The sequence below is a fragment of the Pseudophryne corroboree genome, chromosome 2 (assembly GCF_028390025.1).
Source record: "Pseudophryne corroboree isolate aPseCor3 chromosome 2, aPseCor3.hap2, whole genome shotgun sequence".
NCBI classification, from domain to species: Eukaryota; Metazoa; Chordata; class Amphibia; order Anura; family Myobatrachidae; genus Pseudophryne; species Pseudophryne corroboree.
In genome coordinates this window covers 680,419,017-680,440,152 of record NC_086445.1, presented here as the reverse complement: position 1 = coordinate 680,440,152, position 21,136 = coordinate 680,419,017, and positions in this window count along the sequence as shown.

Genomic DNA, 21,136 nt, shown 5'->3' with positions numbered 1-21,136 from the left:
GCGTTAAAAATCAACTTATCGTGACTTGAGCTACGTGGGCGTAACCGGACGCTCCGTTGCGTAATGTACGCTGCGTGCGTCTGCCTTTGGATTGCGTACACAAGTCTTTTGTTAGGGACACGTGTACGCAAAGCAAAGATCCACCGTAACACAATTTATATTTTTATCAATGTAGATGATCCCTGGTCATCTACCACACAACACACTGACTTCGCCTTATCTCCCAGGCAAAACTGTGTGTTTGTCTATCTTTTAACTATATTACCTTTACTCTTAAACTATGAAATAACGGCAAATCTTTTTTTAGCACTTCTATCGACTATAAAACTGGCAGACAGGAGAGTGATATACGAAAATGAAAAAGAAAAAGAAATGCAGATATATATGTGTGCGTGCGTGTGTACGCAAGACAGAAAAATACAGTTTTAAAAGACACTAGCGTTTTGTTCTTACCTCCGGTTCCCGGATTCCTTCAGCACTCTTTTATCTAAGCGAAGCAGACGCTTATCCCGTCAGCACTACGAGACAACCTCCCGCCCTTTGCTGAGGGATAATGTCTGCTGATCTACCTAGTGCAGATATGTGAAGGACAGGACGAGCCGCCAATTGATAAAGCTAAATATTTATCGTGTATATAACCCTTTATGAGGTCTAAGAACACTGTACGCTATCTACGTAAGAAGTACCGTAAGGGTACGCAAGTTGCGTATCGATCGCTTAGCCGTGATCGAGACGCTCAGGCGTCACGTTCACTCACGGCCAAGTGATCGCAGGCAGGCAGACTATTGGCTGTTGACTTATCGTAATGATTCGCTATAGCGTAGCAGCGCTCGGGACCACGAGGAGATCACCAGCGATGCAGACGCTCACAACGTTAAACCTTTATATCTATACCTTTGGCAATGAAATACACAGCAAACCTTAATGTAGAGACAAAGTGTAAGTGCAACCTTGTGTAACCTGATTAACTACAAAGCTGCTTGAGCGTCACCGATGCTCAGGGAATACTTAACACTATAAAGAATACACAGATACCTGGGCTTAGGGTCCGAAACCTATTATATGTATTATAACTATTATACTCGCAAAAGGAATCACAGTACAAAGCATACACTACAATATAACATAAACCAACTAACCAGATAACTACACGGGAAATACAATACAATACAATTCAAGTCTAATCAAGGAAAAATACGAGAGAAAGAGAAGAGAGGGAGAGAGAGAAATGGCTCACAGTAAGACAATATGATTACGGAGAGAACTTACGCACAAGGGGAACGATCGCATGCGCCTCGATATCCAGCTCCCGATTATCAGCAATGAGAACCGTTGAAGAGAGTGAAGTTGGATATGGTCGGCCTGCTATTTATGCCCCACACACAATACAATTGTCCCTACAATCTCATTGTTCATTGGACACAGGAATTCGGCTTCGCATTATAACAAAAGGTCATAGGTTGATTCATACAGGTGGGCTGTGACTATTTCCAACTGCTCAGGTGGGAGGGAAACTGGGTTTCCCGCCGCATGGGTAATAAAGTGCAAATAAAGTAAATGTTCATAAACTTCTTATGTCCATAACTATTCGCACGAGCGATTGATCTGCTTCAAACCAACACCGGAATATTTCTAATTAAATATTCTTCCGATGGATACTAAACACCACTGTATTACTCCTATCTGACCCTTCGTATCAAACAAAGAGGGATTCCTCTGTTCATAAACATTCTATATTAACCAAACTTTCAGAATCTATCAAAGGGACCATGATCTACAAAATACATTATTAGTGAAAATATGTAATGATTGAGTCGCACGCTACAACCACATAAACTCTACCGTAAATACGCATACCATGCGCCTGCGGGTGCCCGCGACTGTGAGTATGCGCACGTACGGGAGAGCGTACGCATGCGCAGCACGGACCTGTGTGAGGTGCAAATATGGTAGTGTGCATAGAGATATTTTTCTGACTTTGACAACCCACAGTAAAATCTGTCAGAGGGACACAGTTTAGGAGCAGCCAGTTCACAACCACAGCGCCAGTATCTAATGCCTGTGAAAACAGAATGCCCACTGACATGCAGTGCTTTTTACACAGTAAAACACATTTGTAAAGCACCAAATTCGCTTGTGCCCCCCACCGTTTTGCACCCTGATACTTGTAGTCAGAAGTGAAGGAGGACCAGCGATTTCTCTGCAGCCTGAGGAGAGAGAACATGGCACTGAGCAGTGTGCTGGCTGCCTGAGGAAGAAGCTCAGCCCTTTTTACCTCAGAAACTTTTCATAATATTTATACTGGCGGGGGTAGGGCTGTGCCTGGGCATCTTATGCCCCCTTTTTGCCAGTTTATAGAGGTGTTTTGCTGCCCAGGGAGCCTCCCCCCGAGCGCCCTGCAGTGCCTGTGTGTGTGGGCAGCAATAGCGCGCTGCGCTCCCGCCAGTACCTCAGCCGTCACTTTTCTTGATAGAAGATCTGTCTTCTTCTACTCACCTGCCTTCTGGCTCTGTGAGGGGGGTGACTGTGTGCTGTGGGAGTGAGCATCTAGGCACGGCTAGCGCTCAGTACCCTTCAGGAGCTAATGGTGTCCTGTCAGCCAGAAGCAGAGCCATGAAACTCTTCAGGAAGTTGGTTTCTACTTCTGCCCCCTCAGTCCCACGAAGCAGGGAGTCTGTTGCCAGCAGTTCTCACTGAAAATAACAAACCTAACATAAGTCTTTTCAGAGAAACTCAGTAGAGCTCCTCAGAGTGCATCCAGTCGACCTGGGCACATTTCTAAAACTGAGGTCTGGAGTAGGGGCATAGAGGGAGGGGTCAGTTACCACCCAATGAAAAGTCTTTAGAGTGCCCATGTCTCCTGCGGATCCCGTCTATACCCCATGGTCTTGATGTCGTCCCCAGCATCCTCTAGGACGTATGAGAAAGGATTTTAATTACCTACCGGTAAATCCTTTTCTCCTCGTAGTCCGTAGACGATGCTGGGGTCCACATTAGTGCCATGGGGTATAGACGGTTCCACTATGAGCAATGGGCACTTTAAGAGATTAATAGTGTGGGCTGGCCCCACCCTCTATGCACCTCCTACCAGATTCAGTCTAGAAACTGTGCCCGAGGAGACGGACATACTTCATGAGAAGGAAATACACAGATAGTGGTGAGATTCACACCAGCTCACACGTACAACAAAAGAATAACCAAGCTAACCAACTTGGATCAATTCAGCAATGGCTGAACCAACAAACTGAACCAAGTAACAATGCAGGAATATGAATCACTGGGCGAGCGTCCAGCATCCTTTACGGACTACGAGAAAAGGATTTACTGGTAGGTAATTCAAATCCTATTTTCTCTTACGTCCTAGAGGATGCTGGGGTCTACATTAGTACCATGGGGATGTACCAAAGCTCCCAGTACGGGAGGGAGAGTGCTGAGGTTCCTGCAGAACTGATTGACCAAACTTTAGGTCCTCAGAGGCCAGAGTATCGAACTTGTAGAACTTAGCAAACGTGTTCGACCCTGACCAAGAAGCTGCTCGGCAAAGCTATAAAGCCGAGACACCCCGGGCAGCCGCCCAGAAAGAATCCACTTTACGAGTAGAGTGGGCCTTAACAGATTTTGGAAACGGCAAGCCTGCCATAGAATAAGCATGCTGGATAGTGAACCTAATCCAGCAAGAAATTGTCTGCCTAGAAGCAGGTCACCCAATCCTGTTGGGATCATAAAGGACAAACAGAGCGTCCAACTTCCTGTGACGAGAAATCTCTTCACATAAATTTTCAAAGCCCTCACAACATCCAAGGACTTTGAGGTAATGGAGGAGTCAGTAGCCACCGGCGCCACAATAGGTTGGTTGATATGAAAAGTCGACACAACCTTTGGAAGAAACTGCTGACGCGTTCTGAGCTCAGCCCTATCTTTATGGAAAATCAAATAGGGGCTCTTGCATGACAATGCCCCTAATTCTGACACACGTCTGGCAGATGCCAATGCCAATAGTGTGACCGCCTTCCATGTAAGAAACTTGACGTCCACCTCCTGCAAAGGTTCAAACCAATATGACTGCAGGAACTGCAGCACCACATTAAGATCCCAAGGTGTCGTAGGAGGCACAAAGTGTGGTTGGATGTGTAGAACCCCTTTCAAGAATGTCTGAACCTCAGGGAGGGCAGCTAATTGTTTCTGGAAGAAAATGGACATGGCCGAAATCTGGACTTTTATGGAGCCCAAGCATAGGCCCACATCCACACCTGCTTGCAGAAAGAGGAGAAACCATCCCAGTTGAAACTCCACCATAGGAAACTTCTTGGATTCACACCAAGACACATACTTCTTCCAAATCCGATGGCAATGTGTAGACGTAACTCCCTTCCTAGCTTGTATTAGGATAGGAATGAACTTCTTTGGAATGCCCTTCTGAGCTAAGATCTGGTGTTCAACCTCCATGCCGTCAAACCTAGCCGCGGTAAGTCTTGACAGCTGAACGGCCCCTGTTGCAGAAGATTATCGTGAAGAGGAAGAGGCCTCGGATCCTCCAGGAGTAATTCCAGAAGATCTGCATACCAAGCCCTCCTTGGCCATTCCGGAGCAATGAGGATCGCCTGAACTCTTGTTCTTTTTATTAGTTTGAGAATCCTTGGGATGAGTGGAAGTGGAGGGAACACATACACCGATTGGAACACCCACGGAGTTACCAGTGCGTCCACCGCCACTGCCTGTGGGTCTCTCAACATGGAACAGTACCTCAAAGCTTCTTGTTGAAACGAGAGGCCATCATGTCTACTTGAGGTACACCCCATCGGCTTGCACCTCTACGAACACCTCTGGGTGGAGGCCCCATTCTCCTGGATGGAGATCATGTCTGCTTAGGAAGTCCGCTTCCCAGTTGTCCACTCCCAGAATGAAGATTGCTGATAATGCCACCGTGTGTTTTTCTGCCCAGAGAATGATTCTTGTTACCTCTGACACTGCCGCTCTGCTCTTCGTTCCTCCCTGACGGTTTATTTAAGACACTGCTGTGACATTGTCTGACTCGACCTGTATGGCCTGATCTTGCAGAAGATGTGCCACTTGTAGAAGGCCGTTGTATATGGTCCTAAGATCCAGAATGTTTATCAGAAGTATGGACTCCAGACTTGACCACTTTCCTTGGAACTTTTCCCCTTGGGTGACCGCTCCCCAACCTCTGAGACTTGCATCCGTGGTTAGAAGGATCCAATTCTGAATCCCGAACCTGCGGCCTTCGAGCAGGTGGGAAGTTTGCAGCCACCAGAGGAGCGAAATTCTGGCTTTCGGTGACAGGCGTATCCGCTGGTGTATGTGTGATCCCGACCATTTGTCTAGATCTAGTTGGAATGACCACGCATTTAACCTTCCGTACTGAAGAGCCTCGTAGGAGACTACCATCTTCCTCAGAAGGCAAATGCACTGATGAACCAAAACCCGGGCTGGTTTCAGGACATCCCGGACCATTTATTGGATCACCAACGCTTTCTCCAGTGGTAGAAACACCCTCTGCACTTCCGTGTTGAGTATCATCCCCAGGAAGGGTAGTCTCCTTGTCGGCTCCAAATGTGACTTTGGAAGGTTCAGGATCCACCCAGGATCCTGGAGTAGTCGATTTGAGAGAACAATAATCTGCAACAACCTCTCCCTGGACGATGCTTTTATCAGCAGATCGTCCAGATATGGAATTATGTTCAATCCTTGTCTGCGGAGGAGTAGCATCATCTCTGCCATGACCTTGGTGAACACCCTCGGTGATGTGGAGAGACCAAAAGGCAATGCCTGGAACTGATAGTGACAATTCAGCAGCGCAAACCTGAGATAAGCCTGGTGAGGCGGCCAGATCGGAATGTGAAGGTATGCATCCTTGATATCGAGGGATGCTAGGAATTCCCCCTCCTCCAGACCTGAGCTCACTGCTCTCAGAGACCCCATCTTGAATTAGAATTTTCTTAAGTAGGGGTTCAATGACTTTAGGTTTAAAATCGGCCTTACCGAACCATCCGGTTTCGGCACCACAAACAGGTTTGAGTAATAACTCTTGTGATGTAGGTGAGGTGGAATTGGGACAATAACATCTGTTTGGACCAATTTTTGAATGGCTTCCTGTAGGATAGCACTCTCTGTTAGAAAAACTGGTAAGCTTGAGTTGAAGAATCTGTGAGGTGGGAGTTCCTGAAACTCCAGTCTGTAGCCCTGGGTAACAATGTCTGATGACTCCCAGATGTGACTGAAAATTATTAGTCTCGCCCCCACCTGCCCGATCTCCAGGCTGGGAGGTCCACCATCATGCTGAAGATTTTTAGGAAACAGAACCTGGTTTCTGTTCCTGAGAACCCGTTGGTGCAGGTTTTTTTGAATTTCCCCGACCACCCCTAAATAAGGTGGAAGGGAATTTGGATTTTTTAAAATTTTGCGGTCCGAAAGGACTGCAGTGTGGACGTAGGATAAGATTTCCTAGTCTGTGAAGCTGCTGAGGGGAGAAAGGTTAACTTACCCGCAGTTGCCGAGGAAATCTGTGCATCCAATGCATCCCAAAACAGAGCCTGACCTGTGAAGGGTAGGTTCTCCACACTTTTCTTAGATTCTGCATCCGCAGTCCATTGGCGTAGCCAGACTCCTCTGCGTGCTGAGACCGCCATGGAAGTAGCCCTTGCATTCAGCATTCCAAGGTCTTTCATGGCCTCCACCATGCACCCAGCAGGATCCTGTATGTGACGCAAAAACAAATCAATGTCACTCCTATCCATAGTATCTAAATCCTCTAGTAATGTGTCTGACCACTTTGCTATGGCTTTAGAAATCCACGCACAAGCAATAGTGGGCCTTAAAGCCACACCTGTAGCAGTGTATAGAGATTTGAGCGTAGTCTCAATGTTGCGGTCAGCCGGATCTTTTAGGGCGGTTGAACCGGGGAAAACCACGTTTTTTTACAACCTAGATACAGAAGCGTCTACTATAGATGGGTTTTCCCATTTCTTTCTGTCCTCTTCAGGAAAGGAAAAGCAATGAGAATTCTTTTAGGGATCTGGAATTTTTTTCTCTGGGTTTTCCCAGGATTTTTCAAATAAAGAGTTTACAGGGAAGGTGAGGGAGGATTTCTTATTTTCCGTAAAAATAGGATTTTAATTACCTACCGGTAAATCCTTTTCTCGTAGTCCGTAGAGGATGCTGGTGTCCAATTTAGTACCATGGGGTATAGACGGGTCCTTTGGGAGCCACTGGCACTTGAAGAGTTTCATAGTGTGGGCTGACCCCTCCCTCTATGCCCTTCCTACCAGACTCAGTCTAGAAACTGTGCCCGAGGAGACGGACATACTTCGACAGAAGGAAATACACAGATAGTGGTGAGATTCACACCAGCTCACACAGAACAAAAAAAAAAGAAAGCCGATTTGGAAGTGGATGTGCCTGACTGAAGCTCCAGGCAGGATTTAAAGCTTTCCCCTACCTAGCCTCCTGAAGGACTCCTTCCCACTTGTGCCCTACCACATTAACCCCAGTACACGTTCACCTGTCTGGCGACCGCGTCCGCAGAGCCAGGGGCTGCTTATGAACATCCCTGCGGGTTGCGGCCTGTTCTCCGTGCTGACACCGGGGCCTGTATTGGGGGACGTGCCCGGAGGCCTTTCACCCGGCGGGTCTGTTATCCACCGCGGACAAGGAGGACACGTCCCGCACCCCTGCACCTCTCCTGTGGCACTAGGATCGCTGGCCAGCAGCCTGCTCTTCTAGACGCGGTGCGGGGCTCCGGCAGCGGCTCTCCACGCGGCTACCCGCAACCGGAAGTGGCGGATCTCCGGACCCCCGGCTTGGAGTGTCCTCTATAAATAAAATCAATTTAGGGCTGGCTGGCTGGGGTCTGGTGGCTTCCGGTCTCCTGCAGAGACATTTGATGCTGATGTCTCCCAACCCTCCTGTGCATTCAGCAAGTAAGTTGCCTGCACTCCCCATGAGATGCTTGGATCTTTGGATTGGGCTGCACAGAGTTCCGCTCCCACTAGGACATCAGCACTTACCCACGGCAGGAGTGGTTAGCAGTCTGCACCCATATTTTCCTGCTTCTTTTTCAAAAATCATTGGACCTTGCACTAGGTACTAGAGACTGTTCTCATATATTTGATGATATTAGAGCCCCCTCTGGTGGACAAATTTTACAATTGCTCTGTACTCTGCTTAAACATTTCTCTGGTCCATCCATATCGTCATTCAGCAATCGCCACTACAACAACGTATAGTACTGCTTTCTGGGACTGCGACTAGTGCTCGCCACTCCTATACTGCCACGTATCGACAGTAAGACTCATCACGGTGCACAGTCCTTCATCTATTTTCCTTACCCTGCCCTGCATAGCCCTGTCTTCCACTCCATATACGACTCCTGTGTGTACTGTTCTGTGGTGCCCCTTAGTTCCTCATGGGAATGATCCCACTCAACTGAAGATGCCTGCCTAGTCATTTTACTGGGGGTCATGGGTCAATGGCAACCTTGACAGCATTATACTCCAGTCACTTCTCTCATTGGTGCATTTTTTCATCCCCTGGTACCTTCACTGTTAGTCAATACCTACCTCATGGTTCGAGGCAAGAAAGGCTCTCCACCTCAAGTTAAGGGCTCTCAGGGACAAGACCCCGCACGCTCCAGGGACACTCCTTCCTCCTCCAATATGCAACAGTTTCTACTACAACAGAGACCTGTTCCTGTGGCAGACACCTCTGCTCCACCTACCCCCAGTCTCTCTGTGTCTTCCGACTCCTCATCCAAGGGGGGAAGACCCATCTCTGGGCCCCGACTTAACATCGGAATCGGGTGGTATCTCACAGATTTTGCAATTACTCCGCTCTATGCCGACAAAGCAGGACTTTGAACTGCTGGAACGGAGTCTACGTGACACAGTCCGCTCAGAAATTGCATCGGTTCAATCGGAGGTGTCCCAGCTCGGTAACCGATTGTCTTCCTTGGAATTTTTCACCTCGGACTCTGCCTTTGCCCACAATGCCCTTCGTGCTGTTGTGCTTTGACAGGATGCTGAATTTCGACAACTTCAAGTCCGCCTTAAGGATTTGGACAATAGGGGGAGGAGGAACAACCTGCGCGTTAGGGGTGTGTCGGAAGACATCTCACCCCAGAACATTGTTGACTTTCTTACCAAGATCTTCAATAGCCTTTTGGACAAAGACCCCACTTCTCCGATGGAGTTTGACAGTGCGCTCCGAGCACTGCGTCCTAGGGGTGCCCCTACCGATCGCTCAAGAGACATTATATGCCGCTTGCACTATTACACCCAAAAAGAGGATATCCTTTGCAAGGTCCGTCAATTGGATGTTTTGAACATTGATGGTCATCGTATCCAAATTTTTTAGGACTTATCCTGGGCGACTCTCCAAAAACGCAGGTCTCTGCAACCCTTGACGGCTGAACTTCGCAAGCTGAACATTAAATATAGATGGGGCTTCCCCTTCAGCCTCCAAGTCTCCCATAATGGAAAGATGCATACCTTCAAGGACCCGACTGATCTTGCTCCTTTCTGCTCCGGTTTGGGTATCCCTCAGGTCTCCCTCCTAGATTGGCAGGAACCCTTGATATGGTCTGTCCCACCGGATCTCTACCACCCCGATAATGATTGTACGCTTGTTCATCACAACCCAAAACCACCTAGAGAGCGATGTACTTCGAGGGACCCTAATCCGGTGTGAGGGCTTCCTGCAAAATTAGCGCTTGGAGGGTTCATATGCATACCACCCAATTGTTATTATATTATTGTTGTTTTTTTTTTTATTGATCATTACTGAAGTGGTCTCCCCCCTCTGTTGTACTTATCTTTCATTTCTGCAGGACCCTGTATGCAGCAGTTGGGGGAATCTATGTCTCATCCTTGGCCTGATGGTCAGTTATCTGTCTGAATTAGTGTTAGGTGCGGCGGGTCTCGCCGGTGCCCGGCCGTTGCTGGGCAACGGGGCCAGCGCGTCACGTCCGCAGTGCCTCCTCCACTTCCTGCTACCCGCACAGCGCCTGGCAACGGGAGGACGCTGCGCGCAGAGAGCTGCCGGGTCCCTGGCAATGGGGACGCCAGAGGCGGACAGCGTTCCCCGTTGCCATGCAATCTAATCCACCTGTCAGCTCTGAGTCGTGCAGCAGGGCAGCTGCACGACATCATTAATTAAGGGTCTCTGCGGCGATTGGGGGAGATCCTTGTTATATTCTCCCTGAGTGCCTGACACAGACGCCGGTGATAGCTTCTTGTGAGCTGCTTCCTGCTCTGGAGTATTCCTTGTCCGGTATTCTGTGATCCAGTTAAACCTTGTTCCAGTGGTCCTGAGTCCTGGTGTCCGGAAGCCTGTTATTGGAGTCTTTCCAGCTTTCCAGTCTTTTGTATTTGTGCCTGTGACCTTGGGGTTCCCGTTCCCTGCGTGTATCCACCCCGGTGTTGTGTGTAGCGACTTTGCCGCTCCTTACGGCCGTACTGTTCTCTTTGTATTGGCCTGGTTGTTTTCCGCGGAGGTCTCCGCTTAAGCTGTCCTCGCCGGTATACAACGTTGTTGTGTAGGCGGGTAGACAGCATTGCTTTTGTTGTTGTTTGCCCTGGCGGCCGCGCCGCACATACTTTTGGTTAGAAGTTCTTTAGTCGCCCTCTACTCAGTGTTCTGTGTTTAGTTAGAGGTTCCACTTGTTTTCACCCCGTCTCAGTTTACGCCTTGTCTCCAACTAAGACCGGGGGCATCGGAGTTGGGCAGACCTAATCCGCGGCTGCCGTGGGACCAAGCAAACATAGTCTCGCAGGCTGACCACGTGGGTGAGACAACGGAGTCAGGGTTCCGTAGGGGTAACTACTGAACTTTGTCTTAGCGACAGCATCACGTTCATGTGCTTAGGGTTATCCACTCAATAACTCACATACCTAGCACAGTGAACGTAACAATTAAGAGTCCGCCGTGCTCGGGAATTGTGTGTTTATGCATTTCAAAAATACCATTTTCTTTTGTTACCATAATGCCGGTTTACTGTCCTGTTACGCACCATTTGTTAACTAACGATTCTGTCAGGAATCGACTTACCAGGCTGACATCCGTCCGCCGCTGCGGACTCCGTCCCGGCTCCCTGCGGTCACCGGTCGCCTATGCCCCTGCCATGGGTCATCATCTGGATCCTGGGGGCACTGCTGAGACAGCAGGCGTGTAGCGCGCCGCGTCCCCGCTGGGCCGCGGCGTGGGCGCCGCCATGACAGTCTGCAATAGCCAGTATGCTGCGGCCAATCCGGTGCGTGGCCGCACCCACCTTTCCTGCACTCATCCAATCCCTGCGTACCATGGGGTATATAGGAGGCTACAGGTACAGCTCACAGGCATCCTGGACTTTGTGTCTATCTGCGACCTACATGAAAGGATCGGTTCCTGTCTCTCCTGAGTTCCTGGTTCTCTGCTAAGAACATTATACTCCTGGTTACTCTGCATTCTCCCGTGGAACTTCAAGGCTCAGCAATACCTGCAACCTGCATAAGGCTTCACACTCATCACCACCTTGTGTGCTTCAGCCTGCAGTTGAAGACAAACTCCAGGTGCGTTCATTTCCTCCACCTGTGACACAGCTTGTTGCTGCCAGTGCCCATCACCTGCACTGTGAGTCGGTCTCCTGCTTATGCTCAGGTTTGCCATATCATCTACTGCCTAGTTTCCCGTTTTAACCCTGCACTGGTTTCCAAGCCAGAACCATTCCATAAGACATTCTGCTCTTCTGATTTATATTCTGGATATTATTTCTCAAATTCATTTATCATTCATTTGCCATAGACTTTCAGATTCATTACTGAGTGATTGACTTTTTTCACCTGTTATTATTATTTCTGCTGCAATAACTGTTATACATCTGCCTAATAAAAATACCTTTGCGCTCATGCGCAGGAACGTTATTCAACCTCCTCGTTTCCTTCCTTCCACCTCCACTGACCCACTAGCGCCCCCTCCGGGGACACAGACCGAACACAATCTGACAGTAAGTCCAGGAACGATGGACTCGGATGGTGGACGGAGTGTGGGGTCAGAGGCCTTGCAAGATCTGGTCTCCCGTCTGGATGGTCAAGAGGTTGCGCAGCAGCAGATGTTTCACTTTCTACAAGGGATGTCCTCCCGATTGGATACACTGCAGCAATCCCTGCCCAGTGTACTTTCACCTACTGTTCCAGTTACTCCAGCACCTGCCAGTGCTGTAAATTCTTCTACGTCGGCTGCATCAGTTCCAGTATCACGCCTGCACCTGCCCGTGCCGAGCAAATATGATGGCAGTCCTAAACTATGTCGCGGCTTTCTCAATCAGTGTGAAATACAGTTTGAGTTATTGCCACATAACTTTCCCACACCAAGGTCCAAGGTTGCCTACATCATTTCCTTACTCTCTGGTTCTGCTCTGAGTTGGGTGTCTCCTCTGTGGGAACGTGCTGACCCTCTGATCAACAACTACTCAGACTTCGTGTCAACCTTTAGACGGATCTTTGACGAACCTGGTCGAGCAACATCAGCTTCGGCAGACCTGATCCAACTTCGTCAAGGTAACCGAAGCATGGGACAATATGTCATCCAGTTCCAGACGTTGGCTGCAGAGATCCAGTGGAACAACCAAGCTCTGGTAGCAGCCTTCTGGCACGGACTTTCGGATCGGATCAAGGACGAATTGACAACCCGTGACATTCCTGTTCAACTGCCTGATTTGATCTCCCTATGTATTAAGCTGGACTCTCGCATCCGCGAACGCAATAATGAACGCGCTCGGAGTGAGTCTCGCAGACCAAGGTACATACCTCCTGTACAGTTCCAGTCTCCCTCTTCTGACGAGCCTATGCAGATTAATAGGTCCCGCCTATCTCCTGAAGAGCGGGCAAGAAGAATACGGGAGGGGCTCTGCCTGTACTGTGCTGTTGCGGGTCATCAAATTAACTCCTGCACGATGCGTTCGGGAAACGCCAGATCCTGACTTGTAAGGGAGGAGTCAAGTTAGGATCTCTCAGTCAAGCTCCTTCCCAACAAGACCTCATTCTTCCAGTGACGCTAGAAACCTCCGTTGGGCTCCAGTCTGCGTCAGCATTAGTGGACTGCGGTGCTGCAGGAAATTTTATCACCCAAGCTGCCGTAAATAAATTTCGTCTGTCTACCTGTGAACTTTCTTGTCCTGTATACATTACTGCTGTGGATGGTAGTAGAATCTCTAAGGGGAACATTTCACATCAAACTACCCCAGTGGTTCTGGGAGTTGGATTTCTTCATTCAGAACTGATCAAGTTCCTGGTCATCCCTCAGGCCACCCAGGAGATTGTCTTGGGCATGCCTTGGCTCCAGCTACATAACCCACAGTTCAACTGGACAACGTTGCAGCTTACCTCATGGGGTTCACATTGTCACCAATCCTGCTTAGCCCAAGTGTGTCCCATTAAATCAACCGAAGTAAAGTCACAGCTAAGTCTTCCAGCAGTTTATCAAGACTTCGCAGACGTCTTCTGTGAAAAGGCTGCTGATATTCTGCCGCCCCATAGGGAATGGGATTGTCCCATCGATCTCCTTCCTGGCAAGAAGCCACCTAGGGGGCGCACCTACCCTTTATCTGTTCCTGAAACAGAGGCGATGAGTAATTACATCAGAGAGAATCTCCAGAAAGGATTCATCCGTCCGTCATCATCACCCGCTGGTGCAGGTTTCTTCTTTGTCAAAAAGAAGGATGGAGGACTGCGTCCATGCATTGACTATCGGGGTCTCAATGACATTACCATCAAGAATAGTTATCCTTTACCACTCATTACCGAACTTTTTGATAGAGTTAAGGGGGCCCGCATTTTCACCAAGTTAGATCTCCGCGGTGCCTATAATCTCATCAGAATCCGGAGTGGTGACGAGTGGAAAACAGCTTTCAACACTCGAGATGGCCATTATGAATACCTGGTAATGCCATTTGGGTTGAGTAATGCTCCAGCGGTATTCCAACACTTTGTGAATGAAATTTTTCGAGATATGCTGTATAAATACCTCGTTGTCTACCTAGATGATATTCTTATCTTTTCTCAAGACCTTCCATCTCATCGCCTACAAGTCTGTGAAGTTCTCCGACGTCTTCGTGAGAATCGTCTCTACGGGAAACTATCTAAATGCACCTTTGAAGTTCCCTCTATACCCTTTCTGGGTTATATAATCTCCGGATCGGATCTTCAGATGGACCCGACGAAATTGGAAGCCATTGCCAACTGGTCCATTCCAACTTCCCTCAAAGCTATCCAGCGGTTCCTGGGTTTCGCCAACTACTATAGAAAATTTATTCGAGGATTCTCCACTCTCATCGCTCCTATTACCAACCTGACTCGGAAAGGGGCAGATCATTCCAACTGGTCAGAGGAAGCCTTGGCAGCCTTCCGGAAAATCAAGCTAGCCTTTATGTCTGCTCCAGTGCTGTCACAGCCAGATGTCGACAGACCATTCGAGTTGGAGGTAGATGCCTCTACAGTTGGGGTAGGTGCTGTTCTCTCCCAGAAGGGATCTGATGGGAAAGTCCACCCGTGTGGATTCTATTCTCGCAAGTTTCTTCCTGCAGAAGCTAACTACTCCGTGGGAGATCAAGAGTTACTGGCAATCAAGCTGGCTCTCGAGGAATGGAGATATCTCCTAGAAGGGGCCAAACATCCGTTTAACATCTTCACGGATCATAAGAACTTGCTTTATTTAAAAGCAGCCCAGTGCCTTAACCCTCGCCAGTCCAGGTGGGCTATGTTTTTCTCACGTTTTAATTTTAAGCTTCATTTCCGCCCAGGTTCACAGAATGTGAAAGCCGATGCATTATCCCGATCCATGGAATCTGAAGAAGGAACATCTGACTCTGTGCCACATTCCATCCTGAGTCCCGTGGTTTTCGCTGCCTCTCAAGTCTCCCCAGCTCCTCCTCCTGGTAAGACTTTTGTTTCCTCAGAGCTCCGTCCCAAGTTGCTATCTTGGGCCCATCAGTCCAAGTTCACTGGTCATCCTGGTGTCCTGAAGACATTCAAGTTCCTTTCCGCATCATATTGGTGGCCAAAGATGAAAAAGGACATCCAGGATTTCGTGGCATCCTGTCCTAAATGTGTGCAGCACAAGACTCCTCGTCAGTCACCAGCAGGTCAGTTACAACCCTTGTCTGTCCCTAGTCGTCCTTGGTCTCATCTGTCCATGGATTTTATCACTGACCTTCCATCTTCTCAGGGACATAATACCATTTGGGTTGTAGTGGACAGATTCACCAAGATGGCTCATTTCGTTCCCCTCCAGGGTCTCCCTTCTGCCCCGAAACTTGCCCAAATCTTCATACAGGAGATTTTCCGCTTACATGGTTTACCCTCTGAAATAATATCTGATCGGGGGGTACAGTTTGTAGCGAGGTTTTGGAGGGCCCTCTGTTCTGCCATGCAGGTAAAATTGAAATTCTCGTCATCATACCATCCTCAGACGAATGGGCAGACAGAGAGAGTCAATCAAGAACTTGAGACTTTTTTAAGGTTATATGTGTCATCTTCCCAGGATGATTGGTTCAATCTGCTCCCGTGGGCCGAGTTTGCCCATAACTTTCGATATCATACTGCCACTGATACGACACCATTCTTTGCAGTTTATGGGCAACATCCCCGTGTACCTGAATTCCAAGAGCTTCCTCATATGGATGTTCCAGCTGCCACTTCTGCACTAACTCAGTTTTCAACCATTTGGAAAAAGATTCACGTTTCCCTCAAAAAAGCCTCCAGTCGATATAAGATCTTTGCCGACCGCAAGAGACGTGCGGTTCCCTATTTGAAACCTGGGGATCGAGTTTGGTTATCAACCCGCAACCTTCGTCTCAGGGTTCCTTCCATGAAGTTTGCACCACGCTTCATTGGTCCTTACCCTATTGAGAGTGTCATCAACCCAGTGGCTTACAAGTTGAAATTACCATCTTCACTTCGTATACCTAATGCCTTTCACATTTCTCTCCTCAGACCTTTAGTTCTAAACCGCTTTCAGAATACTCTTCCAGCAGGTCCCAAGATCCGAACTCAGCGGGGCGTGGAATTTGAGATCAACAAGATTCTGGACTCCCGTTGCCGGTATGGACGTCTCCAGTACCTGGTCGATTGGTGCGGTTATGGCCCAGAGGAGAGAAGCTGGGTGAATTCATCTGATGTCCATGCTCCTAGGTTGGTCCGTGTTTTCCACAGCGCTCATCCCTCCAAACCACGTGGGTGTTCGGTGTCCACCCCTAAAGGAGGGGGTACTGTCAGGAATCGACTTACCAGGCTGACATCCGTCCGCCGCTGCGGACTCCGTCCCGGCTCCCTGCGGTCACCGGTCGCCTATGCCCCTGCCATGGGTCATCATCTGGATCCTGGGGGCACTGCTGAGACAGCAGGCGTGTAGCGCGCCGCGTCCCCGCTGGGCCGCGGCGTGGGCGCCGCCATGACAGTCTGCAATAGCCAGTATGCTGCGGCCAATCCGGTGCGTGGCCGCACCCACCTTTCCTGCACTCATCCAATCCCTGCGTACCATGGGGTATATAGGAGGCTACAGGTACAGCTCACAGGCATCCTGGACTTTGTGTCTATCTGCGACCTACATGAAAGGATCGGTTCCTGTCTCTCCTGAGTTCCTGGTTCTCTGCTAAGAACATTATACTCCTGGTTACTCTGCATTCTCCCGTGGAACTTCAAGGCTCAGCAATACCTGCAACCTGCATAAGGCTTCACACTCATCACCACCTTGTGTGCTTCAGCCTGCAGTTGAAGACAAACTCCAGGTGCGTTCATTTCCTCCACCTGTGACACAGCTTGTTGCTGCCAGTGCCCATCACCTGCACTGTGAGTCGGTCTCCTGCTTATGCTCAGGTTTGCCATATCATCTACTGCCTAGTTTCCCGTTTTAACCCTGCACTGGTTTCCAAGCCAGAACCATTCCATAAGACATTCTGCTCTTCTGATTTATATTCTGGATATTATTTCTCAAATTCATTTATCATTCATTTGCCATAGACTTTCAGATTCATTACTGAGTGATTGACTTTTTTCACCTGTTATTATTATTTCTGCTGCAATAACTGTTATACATCTGCCTAATAAAAATACCTTTGCGCTCATGCGCAGGAACGTTATTCAACCTCCTCGTTTCCTTCCTTCCACCTCCACTGACCCACTAGCGCCCCCTCCGGGGACACAGACCGAACACAATCTGACAGATTCATTCTAACTCACAGATGTTTTGTAGGTTCCGTGTTTTGAGTGTAATTCTTATTTCATATTTTAATTTGGATATTAAGGTTGTTGTTGTCACTGACCTCCCCCAGTGACCTCCTTGCTGCCTTTTTTCCTTGGTCCCAGTCATGTTTTTTATGCCTGAGCTCCCAAGTGGCGGCAGTGTGCATTTTTAATAATTTTTTTTGTTCTAATTCAAGGTCTATTTGTTTTTCTCAATCAGATTTTTTTCTTTGTTTTATGTTTCCTCTGTCCTGTCTTCTCCCCTTCCCTTCTTTTTCCTCAAGTTTCCCCACCTAGGAAGAGATGAAACCCTCCTCCATGGCGCTCCCCACCTGCAATGGACGATGGCATTTAATACCCAAAATACGACCATTAAATTGGTCTCTTTTAACGCAAAAGGTCAGAACCTGCCTGAGAAAAGGTCCAGGACACTGCGCGACATGTATGCGGCTAGAGCAGATGTAGTATTCCTACAGGAAACCCATTTTAGATCTGATGCAGCTCCTATTCTAAAAAATCGTAATTTTCCAATCTCTTTTTATAATAACTATAGTAAAAGCAAGTCATTAGGAGTTGCAATCCTCTTATCTAAATGTCTTCCATTCCAGGATGTGTCCTCGGTAGCCTTGGAGGAGGGTAGAACACTTTTGGTCAAGTGTACATTATTCGGCCAACCTTATACCTTTATTAACCTGTATGTACCCAACCAAAACCAGCCTGCTTTCCTCTCTAGAGTCCTGGATAAAATTGCCCCGCTGGTCGTGGGCATACCTGTGGTGGGAGGCGATCTGAATTGATCTCTCCTGCCGGAGGTTGATGCCTCGGGAACCCCCTCCAGATCCTCGTTTGCTTCACATCGCAAGGTAAGGCGCGCTCTCCATGACCACCAGCTGATTAATACATGGTGACTCCAACATCCGGGGGAGAGGGATTATTCTTTTTACTCGCAGCCACATGATATGTTCTCCCAGTTGGACTATTTTCTTATTCCCCATATAATTTTACATTTACTTAAAGCTTCTGATATAGGTGTAACTACCTGGTCGGTTCATGCTCCCGTGTCTATGACCCTTGAGACTTCCTCCCCTTGCTTCAAACAATGTGTTTGGCATTTAAATGAACAGATTCTTGCTGATCCACGCTGCAAATTGCAACTGGAGGAAGAGATCCATAACTATTTCTCAACTAATGAGACGCCAGGTGTCTCGAGGGTCACAGTGTGGGAGGCACATAAATGCGTGCTCAGGGGGAAACTGATTCAGTTGGGTTCGATGTTGAAATGGGAAAAAACTGCTAAAAAGATTTCCTTGCTCCAACGACTCAAAGTTCTGGAAACTACTCACAAAACTGGCCTTTCTCCCCAAGTCCTAACTGAATTGTCCAAGACTAGATCAGCCCTTAATGCTCTGTTATTTGATGATACTAAGAAAGTTTACAGAATATGCAGGAATTGCTTTTTCCAATGGGGTAACAAGCCAGGTAAACTTCTAGCAAGAGCTCTGCGGGCTCAAAGAGCTACTCTATGTATTCCAATGGTTAGAGATTCTAAGGGGATTCAACATACTCTCACAAGGGATATAGCCGACACATTCCACTCCTACAACACCAACTTATACAACTTAAATGATCCTTTGCCTCCTGAGGCTTTAGCCTCCTCCCAGGAACTGGTGGCTAGATATTTAGCTGACGCTGGCCTCCCTAGGTTATCTGAGGAGGATAGTGCCTGGTTGGATTTTCCTTTCTCCCTGCAAGAACTGGAGATGGCCCTTAAAGACACACCTTTGGGCGAGAGCCCGGTTCCTGATGGGTACACCATTTCATATTATAAACTTTTTCGGGAATGTCTACTGCCTAAAATGCTAGCGGCCTTTAACGCAGTGTCAGAAGAGTGCAGATTTTCCTCCCAATTCCTAGAAGGTCATATTACAGTCATACCTAAACTGGGAAAAGACCCAGCTCATTTTGCTAGTTATCGCCCAATCCCTCTTCTGAACTCAGATGTTAAGCTGTTTGCAAAGTAGATGGCCAACCGGCTCAAGTTATAATTCCCTAATTTAATACACTTTGACCAGGTGGGCTTTGTCCTGGGAGGGAGGCATGAGACAACACCACTAAGGTTATAGACCTGGTGCATCTGGCCTCTGCGGGTCCTACCCCGGTGGTCCTGCTGTCCACTGACGCCGAAAAGGCGTTTGACAGGATTAATTGGGTTTTATGGAGGGGGTTTTGAGACATCTGGGCCTTGGACCTGTTAGCCTCCATCGAATTTTGGAACTCTATCATTCACCCACAGCACGGATTAGAATTAATAGGGCCCTTTCAAACCCTGTTTCAATCTCTAATGGAACTAGACAGGGGTGTCCCCTTTCGCCTCTTATTTTTATATTGTGTATGGAGGCCTTTGCCTGTTCCATTCGCCTCAATCCAAATATTTTGGGCCTCAGAGTGGGGGGTGTCGAGTACAAATTAGCTTTGTTTGCGGACGACTTGTTGGCACTGCTGTCCAATCCGGATGTCTCGATTCCTAACCTAATGGCGGAGTTCAGGCAATTTAGTTCCCTTTCTAATTTTAAAATCAACTTCTCAAAGTCAGTGGCTGTGAATGTGTCGGCTCCTTCCCATCTATTGGACAGTCTTAAACAGTCCTTCTCCTTTGTCTGGCACCCCTCTAGTCTCAAATATCTTGGGGTCACACTTCACACTGATCCTTCCCGTATTTTTAATGATAATTTTAAGCGTTTTTTGTCCACACTTTGTTCAAAACTCAGAGACTGGGGTGCTAAATGACTTTCATGGCTCGGTAGGCATAGTATATGAAAATGAATTTCCATCATAGGGTCTTATTTCTCCTCCAGACCTTACCAATTTACATCCCCAAGACATGGTTTAGGGACTTACACAATACCGTCAGAGATTTTGTGTGGGGAATTAAGAGGCCTCGTTTCCAACATGCTATTCTCTTTCGACGCAGAAGTATGGGGGGACTTCAATTACCACATTTTCCAGCAATTATTTTACAAAGAATATTGGAATGGTCCCGGACAACTGATATCAAGCAGTGGGCTAATATAGAGAAGGAGAGCATGCCCATACATATTGTACAATACCCCTGGAGGTCTAAAGTTCCCGTTATTTCCCATCCTACTATCCTCCCCACTTTAACTCGTTGGAACAGACTAAGGAATTTATCTTGCATCTCTTCTAAATTCTCCCCCATGACTCCATTGTTTGATAACCCTGACTTTCCCCCGTGGGTCGCCAGATCTTATTTTGCAACCTGGGCGAAGTGAGGGGTCTGGAGGGTCGGCCAGCTGGTGGATGGGGAGAGTGTGCTATCCTTCCTCACATTACAGGCAAAATGGGAGCTCCCTCCCTCCGATATATGGCGCTACTTACAATTGAAACATTTTGTGCAGACTGGAGATTTACGTGCGGCTTCCATTAGACCTTTGACACCTTTTGAGAACTTGTGTCTGGCAGCCTAGCGTCCGACACATTTTCTCTCGAAGGGATATGGGCTCTTGATCGAGCATGTGTACCCTACACTTCCCAAATATGCTAATGATTGGATGTGCGATCTGCAACTTGATTTGGAAGAGTGGACTAAGATTTTTCAAAACACATTTGCTAGCTCTGTGAGCTACTCTGTAATCGAGACTCAAGTTAAAGTAATGTCACGCTGGTAGAGATGTCCCTCTACTCTAGCAAAGATGTTTCCTGGGGTGTCGGAGGATTATTGGCGCTGCAATCTGGAGACTGGTTCGCCACTCCATATATGGTGGGGCTGCAGGCTCCTGCGTCCTTTCTGGGATAAAGTGCTTTCTATATCCAGGTCAATATTGGGTGTTGAGACCCCTTCTTTCTGGCTTCGTAATTCTTACCCTGGCTCCCCAACATCTTACAAAAAA